Below are 14,777 nucleotides of genomic sequence, written 5' to 3' on the forward strand. Positions count from 1 at the left end.
AGAAGGAAGAGAAAGCAGATGACCTAGAACAAAGTGACAATTGATAGACTGTCATAGGAGATGAAGCTTTCTCAACCTGAGCACAATTAGTATTTTGGGTTGGCATTCTTTGTTGGGAGGAGGTGTCCTCTGAGTTAGAGTGTGGTTAGAAGCATGCCTGGCCTCCATTCAGTAGATACCAGTAGCCTCCTCCCACTCCCAGTATGACAACCAGAATATCCCCAATACTGCCAAATCAGCCCTGGCTGAGAACCACTAGAACAGAAGAATGAGGACAGGGCCAAATCATGTAGACCCTTGCAGGCCACAGACAACTGTTTCCGTTTTATTCTTAGTAAAAATGGGAGGCTATTGGAGCATCAATAGTAGAAGAGGAGCATGGTCTGATTTTAGGAAAATCATTCCGTCTGGTTGACATGTGAGGGATAGGTGGTAAGACAGCAAGAATGGCTTCGGGAAGACCAGTAGGGGGCTGTCCCAGGAGGCCCAGCTGACAGATGATGCTGGTGAAGGGCAGGGCCAGCTGGGGGGACAGGAGCAGACGTTAGGGAATGGACACTTGGGATTGGATTTGGAGACTGAAGGCAAGACAGGAGCTATAGATGCCTGCTGGGGTTTTCCTACTTCGGTGGTTGTGCCATTCACTGAGATGGACAAGACTCAGACAGGATCAGCTACGGGTAGAATGGCATTGAATTTGTTGGCCTTGGTCTCTGTTTTCTTGAACATACTAATCAAGTTTTTTTTTTTTTTTTTAAGTTGATGTCTCATAATTCTCCTATCCAGCCCACCCATAGCTCTGTTTCTATATTTATTTTTTCCACTTGGGCCTGTTTCCTGCATGCCTGATAACATCCTATTGACTTTTCACCATTGTATATGGGAACATTTTAAGAAGTTCTTGTTAATCTTTTCTTCCTCCAAAGAGGATTTTCACTTTCATCTGGAAGGCTGTTTCAGAAAGGGCAGGTCAGTCTAACCCGGTCAGAGATGGAGCTTACTCAAGCCTGGGTTTTCATTTTTATAAAATCTGATCTATTTCTGCCTCCTCTTACTCAGGGTGCAGCCCTTTCAGACCTCAGGGGAAGTCTGGCATATTCTCCAGGGCACCGCCTACTTAGCAGGCCCTAAACTCTGATTTCTGTCTCCCCGAAATTGTGACGCTGCCTAATGCCCTTCTAATTTCTTTGGTTTTTGCTGCCATTTTATGCTGGGTGCTCCACTAAGGAATGATCAAATGACTCAGACTGCAGAGGCCAAGCTGATTTCTCTCTGCTTTCCTTCTCTTCTGGGTCTTGGCTCCTTGAGTTTTAGACCACTGACATTGAGTTGTGAAGCTACAGAAGGGTCTGAGCTGTCTTTGAGAAAGTTTGCTCTACTATCAGTAAAGTAAAAAAAAAAAAAAAAAAAAATGGATGGGGGAGTTTGAGAATAGATGCTGAGAAGCAAGAAAAAAAGTCCCTGAAATTGGCGCATGCAGGCAGAAGATAATGAGGACCCAAAGTAGGGCAGTGAGCATAAAATGCAGAAGAGGAAATAGGAGCGAAAAAATACTCCGGGAGTGGATTAGAAGTGATGGCAAATGGAAAAATTTAGCTGTCAGCGTCTCTTAAATTTTATTTGTATGTCAAAAGAAGAATGACATATTGGCTTATTAATTTTACATCCCTCATAATTGTAAAGGCTGGTCAAGGATGACTGATTGCCAAACAAAATAATCAGCTTTTTGAAATTTCTCATGGTTCTTCTATTATTCTTGGCTATAAGGATTGAAAGGGAAATGTATTTTAATCTGGCTTCATTGTTCAAAAGAAGAACTTGCTTAAGTTAGTCTTTATGTGAAAGGAAGTCATGTGCTTCAGGAGCCTTTGAAGGAGAAGCATGCGCTCCATAATTCAGGAAGCATGGAAAATATGTAAAGCCAAACCTTTTTATTATTCTGATAGCAATATTTTATGGATGACGTTGAGCCATTCAACTTGAAACACTGAGCTAGGTTGGTGACATACACTATTTCGCAATGCACTTGAGATGTGGCACTTGTTCCAGATGAATAGTTATCAAGGGAGGTGGAAATGACCAGGAGACCAGTATTGAGGGCTTTATGTACATTCCCATGTAACCTTTTCAATTACCTTATGAGTAAAGTATATATTTTCCATATTTTCTAGAGACAGGTCTCAAAAAATTGGGATAGCTTGCCTGATATCGCACAATTCATTCATGGCAGAACAAGGACTGAAAACTGAGTGTTTTATGCTTCACTATTTTCTCTTTCCAAGGTACCACAAATCTAAGAACTTTCTGACATTTGGAGAAAAGCTGAGAAAAGCGTAAGAGGAAAATCTGGGTCCTGTTATTTAGATCTATTTGAATAAAACTTTGCATTATTCAATGTCATTTTATAGAAAATGAAAAATAACTTCAATTAAATTCTTTCCAAGTAGTACTTTCACTCCTGAGAGTAGAGTGCAGCTCATTTTCTCATTAACTTGAATCCCCGGGCATCTCATTATACACTTCCTGAACTCTAAATATGATCTTATCCCCACAAAGGTTCATATACCTGTTGTCACTGTTGATATAGGAACAGCCAAACCAACGATTTTAAAATAATTTCACCTTTCTTTTATTTTTTCACTGAGCATGGGAAGTTCCACTGTGTGTCTCAACAAAACTAGCCGATATCTTACCAGGTGACAAAATGATTAGATGAGTTCACAGTTGATTGCAGTCTTAGCCTCACAGACAAAAAGAAAGAAAACTTAACATTTATTGTACTTTTACCCTGTTCTAGGCACTTAGAATTTAACGATCTCATTTAATTTTTACAACAAACCCATGAGGTATATGCTACCTTTATAGATGATTCAATTGAGATCCAGAGACGTCAAATGACATCTAATGTCATAGATTCTGGTAAGGGGCAGTTCATTCTGAACCTGATGATAAAATCTTTTGTAACTAAAGAATCCAATATCTTGGTTAACATAGATTTAGGTAAGTGTAAGTCACTATGGACACATTGTACTAAACTTAAAATAACACATTGCTATCTATCTATATCTAGATACAGTTTTATGTATATTAAATGTTATTTTAATTTCATTTTTTTAAAGATCTATTTATTTATTTTAGAGAGAGGATGAGAGAGGGTGAGAGAGCAGGAGTGGCAGAGGGAGAGGGAGAGAGAATCTCAAGCAGATTCCACGCTCAGTGCAGAGCCCGACGTGGGGCTCCATCTCAAGACCCTGAGATCATGACCTGAGCTGAAACCAAAAGTCAGACACTTAACCGACTGCGCCACCCAGGTGCCCCTTAAATATATGTTTTTATATATGCAATTCATTTTATATAGTATATATTAAAATAGAATATATAGGAGGACGAATATAAAACAATGAATAGGGGTTTAGAGTTTTGTTTTGTTTTGTTTCTAGATTTTTAATTTATTTATTTGAAAGAGAGAGAGAGACAGAATGAGCAGGGGAAGGAGCAGAGGCAGAGGGAGAAGCAGACTCCCCGCCGAGCAGAGAGCCCCATGCAGGACTCGATCCAGGGACTCAAGGATCATGACCAGAGCTGATGGCAGACACTCAACCGCCTGAGCCACCCAAGTTTAGAGTTTTAAACATATATGAGCCACTCTCTTTTTTATCAACAAGGGAGAAACAATTACTGCAGCATTCTGCATATCACAGGAGGAGAGCAAGTTCAGTCTGTGCAGTGATCAGTTACACGGTCAAAGTCTAGTATAGTACCTGACACATGCACGCATGGTAAATATTCTTAGATAAACAAATTATTGTGATATGATGAAAAGCCAGGAAAAAATTCACTATGATACTTAGAGGAGACCTTGTGTCTAGAGGAGAGGAGGTTGGGGGAAATTAAATCATACTCTAGAATCCTATGAATGATGTTTGCATATTGACCTAATCTTTGTGTCCATGGAATGTTCAGCAGGAACTGAGTGGAGTTATAGAATGAAAGATTCATGTCCGATATGGAAGGATTTTCTGTCCCTTAAAAGCTGTTAACATTGGGATGAATTACTTTTGAAAAGTGTGGAATCTTCTTTAGACATGTAAAATTAGGGAAGGTTATTTTAATTGAGGCTGTAATCAGAAGCTCAGTGTGGATAAGGACCATGTTTATTTTGCTGATAAGTACTTGATGCATAGTAAATGAATGAAAATAAGCTAATGGAATAATTGATCTCTCAAAATTTCTTTTAATCCTATAATTGGTATGAAAAATTGATAATCTTTTTTTGGTAATAATAAATTTTGACTAAGCTGCTGGGCCACATGAGCTGTATTTAAAATTATTTGTTGAGGGGCACCTGGGTGGCTCAGTTGGTTAAGTGTCTGCCTTCAGCTCAGGTCATGATCTTAGGGTCCTGGGATCGAACCCCACGTTGGGCTCTCTGCTCTGCAGGGAGTTTGCTTCTCCCTCTCCCTCTGTTCCTCCCTCTGCTTGTGTTCTCTGTCTCTCAAATTAATAAGTAAAAAATCTTTAAAAATAAAACTAGTTGTTGAAAATGCCTATGTCCAAATTCATCAAATAATACACATAAAATATGTGCAGTTTTTATATATCACTTATCCTTCAATAAAGCTATTTAAAAAATGGTTAGGATTGAGCATTGTGAGTTACTTTCTACTATCCCCAGATATATTTTAAAACAATAGAGAACATGGCTGAGGAGACAGAACACAACAGGATTGTCCTCTGAACTCTACCCCTTAACTTGGCTGATTTATCAGTTCACGTCTCTTTGCCTTGACTTCTTGTTCCCTGGCAATTCTAATTTTACAAATAACTAACATCTGTAAAAGGGAAAAGATCAATTAGAGAGATCTATAAAATACTTTGAGCTTCTTGAAGAGAATTCTCTATAAATAGAGCTTGGCAAGTAATTAGTCATTTCACTACTATAAATGAAAGTGGTGTGAATAATTTTTTTTAAGTTGCTCTTTTTGTACTCCTCTGCATGTACCATAAGGCTATTAAATCTTTTAGTGCCCTTTGGTATGTAAAATACCATAACTATTTTTTTTTCTTTGTAATAATTTAATCAATATACTTCTGATGTAGCTGGAGGGGCAGAAAAATTTGCATGTAGCCAAGAGATTGGGACTTAAGAGGAATTTCCAGTTCCTTTTGGGATTATTTGTAGTTATTCCTAGTTGAATCGACTCCTTTTAAAGAGAGATTCAGAAAGCTCATGGTTGTATCTGTTAGTTCTGTAGGTCGGTGACAATAGATAATTTCAGGAATTTTTCTAACCTCACATGAGGACGTAATCACTGACCTTTGAGGAATTTTTGCATACGGCATTGAACACCTAGATTTGTGTTTTCTGGTTTATATGTTTTCCCAACTCAGTACTATTTTACTTTTCCTTTCTCCAAAAGATGTTCAAACCATCCCCTAGACATGGAGACGGACCAATCATAAAAATACGTGGGGAAATTTAACTCTGATGTAGTTTGAAGGCTGTGATTGAAAACGTTGCTTGGTAATCACATTGATCTTCTGCCTTCATTGGGAGATGCAGAGTGATGAGGAGGTAGTCTGGTGAGAGAGGAGTATTTCCATGCGATTCTTCCACGTAGATAGCTCTGTTCTGTCTTTGTGACTGTCCTTGACTCTTCATCATGATCAAATCCTTTCTTCCAGAGTGAGCTTTGGGGATGGTGAGGGGTGTCTATGGATGAGTGTATGTAGAAATCAGGCGAAAATAATAAACGTGTGTTTACGGTGAGTCAGTTCAAGTCTGAAATTTCACTGTAATTGATCGATCTCCCGGAAATCATTTTCCTCTGTCCCATCTTCAAGCAAAGTATTGGAGCAGTGAAAAAAATGGGCTGATTTTATTAGAATAGTATGCCAGTGTCAATCACAGGGAATTATGGAATGTGTTGTTGCTAAGGTGATGCATTCTTACCAAACTATTTACTTAGAAACTTTCGTTCTCCTAAATACTGACTGCTCTTAGATTATACTTCATTCCTTAAAGATCCAGGCAAAAAAAGCCCAAATTGTGACCTGACAGTCTTATTTTAAATAATCCTATTCTTCATGGATCTATTTGTATGTTCAAAATAATGTCTTTATTTGGAACTGTTTTGTCTAAGGAGTTTTGCTCAGAAACTGTCCATGGTTTTATGATTCCCGTGGATGATACAGCACCAGCTGCTGAGGGGTTGGAGGTCAGTTGGTTTCTTTTCACCTGGTAATTGCTTTGGAGTTCAATAATAATAATAATAATGTTAGGAATCAGAGGCTGAAATTCAGACTTTCCATCCACATGGCAGCCAATAGGCAGGTGCAGTGTGGCCCTCCTGTCCAGGGAAACTGTGCTTGGTGGGGACATCTCCATTTGTTGTCAAGACAGTGACTTCTCTGCTCCAGACCCTGTGGGATCACTGCATCTGTGAATGTTGTGGTTCAGCTCGGCAGCTGCACTTATATGTAAGTGCTTGCTTTCTACCCAGCAGATCCCCAGTGTCTTATCTCAGTGAACCTATAACAGGTGTGTTAAGTTTTCGTCCACCTCTGCAGACATAGAGCCAGGGCTCAAAACTGATCTAGTTAACATCAGCATTGGTTGTCTATTATTTATTTTATTTTATTTTTTTAAAGAAGGAAGAGGAGGAGAGGTGGGGGGGGGCAGAGGGAGAGGGGAGGGAGAATCTCCAAGGAGGCTCCCTAATGAGCACGGGGCTCGATCTCAGGACCCTGAGATCATAACCTGAGCCGAAATCAAGAGTTGGGTGCTTAACCGACTGAGCCACCCAGGTGCCCTGGTTGTCTGTTATTTTGACTACTTTCTTAAGTAATTCTCTCCATAATTTGTCATAAAACTAGGAAGGACCATGACAGTGATCTAACTTCATCCTTTTGCTTTAGAAATCAACAGAAGTTCCTAGAGGCTCTGATGCTCTCGAGGTCAAAGACAAGGTTAGGTGATGGCAGAGCCATGGCCAGAACTGGTCTCTCCTTTTCCTGAATTGGGCAAATCCAAGATGACTGACAATAGCTCAAGGCAGGAATCCAGGAAATAAACCCCCATAATGCTCAGTGATCACTCTCCCATTATCTAATAATGCTTTCCATAGTTCAGAAAGTTTATCTTGTATTGTTTATTTGGTCCTTATATGGAAAATTGATCACTGTGTGGGCAAAATGGTGATTTAAACCAGGAATGGGCAAACGTTTGCTTAAAGGATCAAATATAAAAATGTAGGCTCCCTGGGCTAACTAGTCTCCACCACAACTATTCACCATTGGCCGCTGAGAGACAGTATGTCAATGAGAGGCCATAGCTGTGTGCCTGTAAACTTTATGGACACTGGAATCTGAATTTTACGTCATTTACATGTGTCACAAGATATTCTTTTGACTATTTTCAATCTTTTGTTAAATGTAAAACCGCCCTTAGTTCATGTACCAAACAAAAACAGGCAGCTTACTGGCTATGTCCCATGGGCACATTATCTGCTGACTTCAGTTGTGTTCTGCCATTTTTGCTCCGACACTTTGGGGTCTGCACATGGACCCTCCCAAGTCTGCATTGTTCACGAGCATCTGCAGAAACTGAGTCTAAATGGACTGGAGTGAGAAAGGAAGGGCTTTTATTATGTTCAATATCCTAACGCTGCTTTCTCTTAAGAGCTTTCTATTTAAAATACTCTTGCCATCATCGTTGCAAATGCTCACCCAGAAGCTGCTTTTTCCTTTTCAGCTTTTAGAGTCCTAGTTTAGTCATGTTTTTTTTTTTTTAATATTTTATTTATTTATTCATGAGAGAGGCAGAGGGAAAGCAGGCTCCCAAGGAGCAGGGAACCCGATGCGGGACTCGATCCCAGGACTCTGGGATCATGACCTGAGCCGAAGGCAGATGGTTAACCATCTGAGCCACCCAGGCGCCCCTGTTTTTTTTTTTTTAAATGCTGTTTTCCAGAATGCCTATTTGGTGCCATGTCATATGGGAAAAAATAGCCTGTATTTAGTTCATGATAAATTTGTGTGTGTGTGTGGGTATGCCAACGAGACAAAAGGAACTTTCCTGAAAGGCTTTAGAATAGCAGATCCAAGAAATAAATGTGTCAGAATCCTCCATAATCGAAGATGTCATATAAAGCACATCCCATAAATGATGTGAGAATGTGACAAGAGCAGGGAGAGGGTGGGAGTGGAGAGACAGAGCGGGGGGGTGGGAGGAAGGAAGGGAAGGAGAACAATAATATTAACACAGCTAGAATTTAGGGGAAAACACTTTCATTTTTAAGTGGCTGTAAATATTAAGGTATTTTCCTTGTACCTAAAAATAATGTGATATGCAAGTAATAGATAAGGTGTGCACAGCTTAAGAAATAACAAGATACCATTAATCTTAAGATAAAAAACTGTGGTCCACTGGAGTAGCCAAGGCACGTGGCTGTTGAGCACTTAAAATGTGGCCAGGTTGTGGGGCGCCTGGGTGGCTCTGTTGGTTAAGGGTCTGCCTTCAGCTCAGGTTATGACCCAAAGGTTCTGGGATCGAGTGCCACTTCGGGCTCCCTGCTCAGCAGGGAGCCTGCTTCTCCCTCTGCCTCTGCTGTTCCCCCTGCTTGTTCTCTCTCTCTCTCTGACAAATAAATAAATAAATTCTTAAAAAAAAAAGAAAATGTGGCCAGTTGAAATTGAGATGTGCCGTAAGTAAAACATATTAACCAGATTGTGTGTGTGTCAGTATCAAGCTCCACGAAGGGAAATTATCCCAGGAGTCATTTTTATAGTGATTACATGTTGAATGGCCCTATTTTGGATATATTGGGTTAAAGAAAATATTAAAATAAATTTTATTTTTACTTTTAAAATTTTATTTACAATTTTACTAGAAAATTGCACTAGTGGTTTGAATTTCTGGCCCCTGTTGTATCTGGATTGAACAGAGCTGCTGCAGGGCATCACTCACACTTTTGAGTCTTGTGTCTTCTTCTCTGATCTCCTACCCTAAAGTCATGATTTCTCTGAACTTTTCTTTTAAGAAGTTTCTTGCTTTCCTTTTGGTTTTATCACATACCTGTACCTCTCCCGATTATGTAGTTGGCTTTTAAAAAGCAAACTTCAAAAATATTCCATTGTCTTCAGCCAGTATCCCAGGAACATCAGCAGCTCTAGAGTTTGCTTATATCTGCTCCCTATTTCTGGATTCCACATGGTTCCCTTTTTCTCCCAGCAGTTCAGATATGCTTTCTAAATATATTTTTTAACCTAGCAATTTTAGGTTTTCTACACTAGGGGGGATTTCTCTGTATATTTAGTCCACCTTATTACCAGCATATCGCCCTGTTCTCTAGTGGGATGGAATGGCATGTCTCACCTTCTCCGTGGCACCTTTATAAAGTCATAGCTGAGTGAAGCAATCTTAATGTATACCAAGGGAGAACTAGTGAATAAATCAAAATGCAGGTGTGTGACAGATAGTATGTGGCCATAATATTCAATTTGAGATAAGATGTCAACATGTAAGAGAGAATTCAACTAGATGATCCAATTTTCAGATGATCTGCCCAGACTTCAGGCATTGCAAATATGTGAGGGGGTCAAAGAGATTGCACAGGGAAAAGCGAGTCGAGGTGGATTTTGAAGAACGGATGGGAATGAGCAACGTTAGCAAGTGGTAAAGGCTATTTCACATAAGAAGGAAAAGTACACAGCGAGTAAAGCAAGATTTACTGAACATGAATTTGTTAAAATGCATAAAGTGTGAACCTTTACTCATTCAACGGAACATCATGAATGCAAAAGCTTTTGAGGCATCGTGGAGGGATTCAAACTTCTAGAGGTTTCAAGATTTCTTAAGTAAACAATAGTACCAAAGTTCTGGGGAATTGTACTTCAGATCCTAGAGAGGACAGCAATAAATTCACACGGAACCTTTTGTTCCCTTTGCCCTAAGAGGAGTTATTTCTGTTTGGAAGAGATGTTCAAACCCCTCCGGACACATGCCTCTCTGGTTAGGTAAAGGGCAAGATAGGCAATACTAAAATCCATCTTTAAAGTGGTCACGCTATGGATTTAGCTCTTTTCTCAAGGTCCCTGACTTGAGTGCATGATCTAGTGTTTCCCAGCTGGGAGATGCTGACCATTCACAGTTTGCCAGTTGATGTTCGCAAACCCACAGCATGCTGGTGTAAGCCTGCCCAGCTTCATCATATTTCCTGTAATTTCAAATGATGCTTCTAAGTTCATGGGAGCAAATGTCAGGAAGCTTTCAAGATCAACTAGAGACAAATGAGAAGAACCTTTCAGAATCACTCTGCTCAAATAGGGAGAGATCGCTACAGCAGTGAGCCCCAGTCAATACTATAATTGATTACCTCCTCTCGTACTGGTGTTTTGTTTTGTTTTTTAACTTAAATTCAGTAAGGCAAAAAAAAAAGTCAGATTCAGAGTTGAATCCAAGTTCTTCTGTGCAGGTGAGAGACTTAAATTTTTTTTTAAAAGATTTTATTTATTTATTTGAGAGATAGAAAGCGAGAGAGATCACAGAGAGAGAAGAAGAAGCAGGCTTCCCACGTTGCAGGGAGCCCAGTGTGGGGCTCGATCCCAGGACCCTGAGATCATGACCTGAGCCGAAGGCAGATGCCTAACTGACTGAGCCACCCAGGCGCCCTGAGACTTAAAATTTTGAACAGGTGCAGCTAACCTTCTTCCCTGGGTGCGCTTCACTCTGGCACAGGGCTGATGAAGCCCATGTGAGTCGGTGCATTATCCGTGCTGAGGACAGCCAGAGTCCGAAGGTCTTTAATCCTTAGGAAGTAACCCCCCTTCCCAAATCAACAAGTCAGCTACAGAACATTCGAGAGAACAGGCAGATACAATTCCACGGATCTAGACCCCAAAGCAAATGACCTTGAGTGTCATTCTCTAGACAGGTCATACCCATGCATTAGAAACAGTGGAAGTGCTGGGAGTATTTCTGCTACGTGCACTGAAGTTAATGTGCAGAGGGTAGGATGGTCGCTGTTCTGAACATTCAGAGGAAAGGGGTTCTTATTTTGTCCCTCAACCTCCCATCTCCTCTGCCTCAACAGATGGCACTCCCATTTCCTCTGCTGTTCAGACCCTTGACTCTGCTCATTCCCCCACCTGTCATGCCTGATGCCCCAGCAAGTCCTGTTGACTCTACCATCCAAATATATCCCGAATCCAACCCTGGTTTTCACCTCCACCGCTCCACCACCCCCCACCCCCAGCAGAAGCCACCATCCTCACGGCTACTACTGTGGAGGTCTCCTTGCTTCCCTCTGGTTCTGCCACCATCACTTACCCACACCACAGCTCAGTCATGTTTTAAGAAATTAATTCAGATCTTGCGCCCTGCTTGGGGCTCTTCAGTGACTCGTGATCACATCCAGATTCAAATGTAACATCCTGAACTTGACCCACAACAGTCAGTCTACTCGAGTGCCTCTCTGACCCCATGGCCTGTCACTTACATCTTAATGACCAGACTCCCCTTCTTTGGCATCCCTGATCCTATACTTGCTCTTCCCTTTCTCGAACACTCTTCCCTGTGTTCCCTTCCACTCTGCAAGAATGTCACTTCTTTTTTTTCCTGACCACTAAATAGCAACACACACACACACACACACACACACACACACACACACACTCTCACGGAGTCTGCTGGTCCTCTACTATTATTCTTTGTAGCACTTACCACTACTGAAATTATTTATTTATACATCTGACCCAGTTATAAAGATAGAAGCAGATCTTGCCTGTACAAGCACCTTCTAAAGCTCTGTTTAGATGTGAGGGATGGTTATTGTAGTAGACTTTGCCACTTTAAGACGCTAGTCTAATGACATTAGGAATCAAAAGACTTCTTTTCATTTAATTAATTATAATTATTATTTTTCCCTTGCTGGATTTTCACCAGCCTGGAGAGAATTGGTTACTGGCTATTTAAATAATAGTATTTAATTTTTAATACTCCTTCCCATAATATTAACACCATTTTTCATGCCTTCTTAAACATCATAACATTATGATGTAAGACATAAGACTAAGAAAATGTATAACCCTTATTTGCCCTTGATACATATTTTCAAGTAGTTTATCAAGTGTATTGGTTTTTCAAATAATGTCTGTCTTCTAAGGAAACGGCTTTTTACTGGGGCTCCCAGAAGTCTGTAACTGCCCTGGGATCTAAACAATGTTACTATTTCATAAGCATGTTGTTGATTTATTATTTTTAAATTATTAAAAGAGGAATAACATTTCATTTTGCCCTCACAGAGTAGATACATATATTATAAGACAGATACACATCGTGTGCTGCCATCTTGGGTGGACAAGAAACTGTACTTCCTTGATTTTCTATAACTGAACTTCTGCTTTGCGCGCCTCTCCTGCCTCTGTTCAAGTCCTACTCTCCGTCTCCTTTTCCCTCCCGTCCTCACCTGGTATTGGAGCCACCTGCCCACCCACGTGACAACTAAGATGACCATCAACATGGTCACCAGTAGCACTTGGCTGTTATTTTCCATACTGGGAGCAAGCATCTGTCTTCGATATTTAGCCTGGGTCCCATGTGCCCACATGCACCACACAGTTGTTCCCTGTCCCCAGCAGTGCCCCCAGTGAGTCTACCAAACACCCTACTCTCTCCTCAAACATCCCCTCTCCATGTTGCTCGCCCCCTGACATGTCTTTGATCTGATTAGAAGCCCTTCTTCCCATGTGGTTTTGTCCAAGACATTTGCTTTCTGTCCTGATGCTATTTCTCTTACTAGTTCTGTAAGTACTTTAAACAGCCTAGGGTTTGGAAACACATGGCCAGAGAGAATTGCAGAGAATTTCTGTCTTCTGCCCAGCCAAATCCCTCTATCGATTCACTGAGCACAGGGCCAATTCTCTGATGGAATTGGGGTGAGAAGAGACGGTAATACTGAGAGCAGAAAAACGTAGGTTAATGACACAAAATATTATCCCTCCATAATGGTTTTCAATTTTACACCTCAGTATAAAAATCAAACTGCTCTTGAGCATTTGCTTTACAAATGGTCCTTAGATAATCCACAGCGGCTCTCCCTTTCCCACCCCCCCAAACTGAAATGTGCAATAAGTTTTTAAAAGTCACAGATTTAAAAGAACTACGATAACTCTTTGGCATAATTGTGACCATGATAATTAAAATTCTCATGGCAATATGTAAGCGTGTTCAATAAGTAACGCAATAAAACACTGAACATAATACTTAGAAGGGAAGTTCCGCGTTTAGAATCGTCTGCTTTACTGAGTTTCATATGGGGTCTGGCTCTTAAGTAAGACCTGGCATTGAAAACAGTGTCTTCCGCCCATCTCAAATGACTTAACCGCTTTTCACTCTCTGACTAAGGCTGTGCATTTATATATTTTATGCCAGAGCAAGCGTACCACTTGTCAAAATTCTTCATGTTTGTCCCTGTGATTTGTGACCCAAGGAGTTCTTTAAAAAAGACAAGCAGGGCGTGGGATCTCAGCTAGTCCCAGTCTGCTGGATACAATGCCCTTGCCTAGAAACCAGTTAAGCTCAGCTGTGTTCGGTATATAGGCAAAGGATGGCTGTCTTGTCAGTTTTCTGTCCCGTTTGTTTCTTGACGCCTTGTCATCTCTCTGCTAAAGCTACAGCAGGCCCAGGGAGGGGGTTTCTAGTGGTTGGACATCTAGTTGTCACAGGTTAGCTGTAACTTCACAGGTGGTTGTATTTTCCGGGGGCGGGAGTTGAAAGTGCTAATAAGGCTGGAGACATAAAGGTCCTCTTACTTCAGGGGACACTACTCTATGTCATGAATCTGCAGCTCCACATATTCCTGGCTTTTGTGAAAAAGCTTTGTACGCAGTTTTCATGTGACCATGTTGTTTGACATCACTAAGGCATGGACTTAACGAATTGGTTCTCTGTCGGTCCTACTTCTGATGTGACTTCCAGATGAATTTATAGTTTGATTAATTTAAAATGTAAGTTTTTTGTTTTAAAGATTTATTTATTTGAGAGAGAGAGACACAGCGGGAGAGGGAACACAGGCAGGGGGAGTGGGAGAGGGAGAAGCAGGCTTCCCGCGGAGCAGGGAGCCTGATGCGGGGCTCGCTTAAAGACTGAGCCACCCAGGCGCCCCAGAAAATGATCCTATTTTAGATAAGAGTCAAAGAAGATCAAATAACTTGCTTAAAATCTCACAAAAAATTGGGAGTAGCACTGGATGTAGGTCCTGGACTCTAAGTGTTAATGGTCTCTGTGACCTGAAGGTGCCTCAGGCCAGCCCACCAATCCTGCACACGCTCTCAGCTCAACTTCATGGTCAGTGTTCAGTGATTTTGTTTTGGAAGCTTGAAATTAGCCACAGTGGGAGTGTTTATGACCAAAAAAAACCAAAAAAAATCAGCAAATATGGCAACTTATTTTTTTTTTAAGCCAGTTGTTCAACTTTTTACCAGCAACATACCCCTGTCTCTAGCGAATATTTTATCAAATCATGTACTGTATATTCTGGAGCCAAGTGTATCCATACATCTTTAAAGAAAGGCTGAAAGGGCACCTGGGTGGCTCAGTTGGTTGAGCGACTGCCTTCGGCTCAGGTCATGATCCTGGAGTCCCGGGATCGAGTCCCACATCGGGCTCCCTGCTCAGCAGAGAGTCTGCTTCTCCCCCTGACCCTCCCCCCTCTCATGCTCTCTCTCTCTATCTCATTCTCTCTCTCAAATAAATAAATAAAATCTTTAAAAAAAAA

The 14,777-nt window shown here is 40.9% G+C and overlaps 1 protein-coding gene and 1 long non-coding RNA gene across 4 annotated transcripts in view; both read left to right on the forward strand.

The window, feature by feature from the left end:
• LOC102740208 (protein kinase cGMP-dependent 1) overlaps positions 1-14,777 on the forward strand; it is a 914,142-nt gene that overhangs the window by 368,285 nt on the left and 531,080 nt on the right. The window lies entirely within an intron of this gene.
• The window catches only part of LOC145722247 (uncharacterized), a 4,792-nt gene continuing 511 nt past the window's right edge, over positions 10,497-14,777 (forward strand). The window contains exon 1 of the long non-coding RNA XR_014146367.1: positions 10,497-14,572. This is a non-coding gene — a long non-coding RNA (uncharacterized LOC145722247). The remainder of the gene's footprint in view (positions 14,573-14,777) is intronic.

The sequence above is a fragment of the Leptonychotes weddellii genome, chromosome 6, assembly GCF_054177405.1.
Source record: "Leptonychotes weddellii isolate Sample4059 chromosome 6, ASM5417740v2, whole genome shotgun sequence".
Lineage (NCBI taxonomy): Eukaryota > Metazoa > Chordata > Mammalia > Carnivora > Phocidae > Leptonychotes > Leptonychotes weddellii.